General features: G+C 55.3%; 1 pseudogene; it reads left to right on the top strand.

The window, feature by feature from the left end:
* Nucleotides 1-680: 680 nt before the first annotated feature.
* LOC144612247 (protein FAM187B-like) lies at nucleotides 681-2,172 on the top strand (annotated as a pseudogene).
* Nucleotides 2,173-2,404: the final 232 nt, after the last annotated feature.

Here is a 2,404-nt window from a genome sequence, read left to right as displayed (position 1 = left end):
CGCGCATTTGGCGTGCATACATTTTTTGCTGAAAAGTTGTATTACGCGCCATATTATGAATTTTGATGCAAATTTCTGAATTTTGGACATCAAAATTCTGAATTTGTAAAATCAAATGTTGGGAGGTCTGGATTCTAATCACGTGTTGTCTTTCCGCTGATTGGATGGCACAACAAAAAAAGCTTTTCACTCTGCACGTGACAATCAACCAAAACTCAAATCCAACTCATTTAAGGTGAGAACTGCCGGAATACACAATACACGCCAGCACCGCCATTCACTGTGATCATGGCTGATCATCCCCAATCGGTACCCCGTTCCTGCCTTCTCCCCATATCCCTTGACTCCGCTATCATTAAGAGCTGTATTTAACTCTCTCTTGATAGCATCCAGAGAATTGGCCTCCACTGCCTTCTGAGGCAGAGAATTCCACAGGTTCACAACTCTGGGTGAAAAAGTTCTTCGCCATCTCCGTTCTAAATGGCCGACCCTTTAATCTTAAACTGTGGCCCCGGGGCTTTAGAAGAAACAGCGAACATTCACAGTCTTTTCTCTTAGAATCGGATGAAGCAACGTTCTGGCCCGGGACCGAACCGGGTGGAATTGTGAACGACGGCCCCATTGTTGACTCGTTTTCCACGTCACTGCGGTCTCCAGGAGATGAGACGTGGAGACGGGGGACGCCTCTCTCCATCAGGCGCCGCGGGATGGACGCCTGGTCGGTTTGGACCCCCACTCTTCCAATCGCCCTGTTGCTGTTGACCGGCGCCCGGCAGGCGTGGGGTGGGACCTCGGTGGCTTGTTACCCCAACCGGCCATGTCAAGTCCCCTTCCTCACCAAGAACCCGGCCACTTTGCTCTGCCCCAACGGGCCGAGCCACCGCGGCGGCGTGGCCTGGGTCTACTACAACACCACGGAGCCCGACACCAAGCCGGTGGTCCTCGCTGGGACTGGAGATGACACCTTGAAGGCGGACACGCTCTTGGATCTCCGGGCCCGTTGCATGTTATCCTGGCCGCATCTGGTCATCAGGTCCACCATGGTCAGGGACTCTGGCGGCTACCTCTGCAGGTCGGGAAACAGGACCCTCGCTTACTAGAGGTGGACATGCAGGACGCGGAGAAGGTCCACATCTCGGGCAAATCCATCGGCGTCTCCTCGCTCTCCAATCGCTTCTTGGAAGTAGGAGGCCGGCACTTGGAGCTGTTCACCGTGTGGAACGCCTGGGAAGACTGCGACCGGTGCGGGGTCCCGGCGGAGAGGAGTCGAGTGGATTTCTGTTACGCCCGGCCAGTCCCGAGCGACCACAAACCGGTGCCCTGCGGCATCTGGGCTTTGGCCGAGCGGCAGATACTTCCAGGGCGCCCCCCGGAGCTGGGACTGGAACCGTGCATCGTTCCCTGCGTTACCTCGCCCCCATACCTCGCCAAAGTCAGGAAGCTCGAAGTGCCCGGTCAGAAATTGGTGCCTTTGCAACTGTCCGACGTCCTCCTGATCGACACTTACTTGGTCAACGGCAACGTGAGCTTCAAGTGCCCCGGTGCGTCGGTCTACACCCCGGTGTCGTGGCGGAGAAATTCCACCGACGTTTCGCGGGCGGATCTCTCCGGACGGCGGGGTAGCACTCACGCCTTGGACGATGTGACGGGCCGAAGCGTCTACACCATAAAGGGCGTCCAGAAAGCCGACGAGGGGGTCTGCAGGTGCTACGTCTCCGAGGAACTGGCCGGTTCTTTCCACCTGAAGGTGCTGGAGCCCAACGAGAGGAGGGCGGCGGCCGAGACCAGCGCCATGAGCTTGGTCTGGTACGCCTTGACTGCCATCGCCTTGGTATCTGTGCTGCTGGTTTTCCTCGCCTTTCTGTACACCAATTGCGCCCAGGTGCGGCGCCGCCAGGTCGTGCACTGGTAAATCCCAACCCTTTACACGTACACCCTCATCTGCACCAATATCACAGCAGGCCATTCACTCCCTCCTGGTGATACTATCCCAGAGCAACTGTATTATTCTATTTCCAAACAGCTCCCCTCATGACGTGAGTTCATACATTCATAAGTTATAGCAGCAGAATTAGTCCATTCGGCCCATCAAATTTACTCCGCCATTCAATCATGGCTGATATATCTCCCTCTCCACCCCATTCTCCTGCCTTCTCCCCGTAACCCCTGGCATCCGTACTAATCAACTAATTTATCCCCCTCTTTTTCCCAATATCACTCACTACCCACTACCCCCCTCCCGCCCCATCTCACCTCTATCACTCCCTCTAGCTTTACATTTCACCCCCTCGTTATCTAACAGCCGTTTGTATCTTTTCCCATCTCTGGCCTTTGTCCACCCAATCAGCCACCGCACAGATACCTTCCCTGCATTGCCTCACAAGTATACACCTAACACTTGAAC

The sequence above is a fragment of the Rhinoraja longicauda genome, chromosome 43 (assembly GCF_053455715.1).
Source record: "Rhinoraja longicauda isolate Sanriku21f chromosome 43, sRhiLon1.1, whole genome shotgun sequence".
NCBI lineage: Eukaryota > Metazoa > Chordata > Chondrichthyes > Rajiformes > Arhynchobatidae > Rhinoraja > Rhinoraja longicauda.
This window is presented reverse-complemented; position numbering and strand designations above follow the sequence as displayed.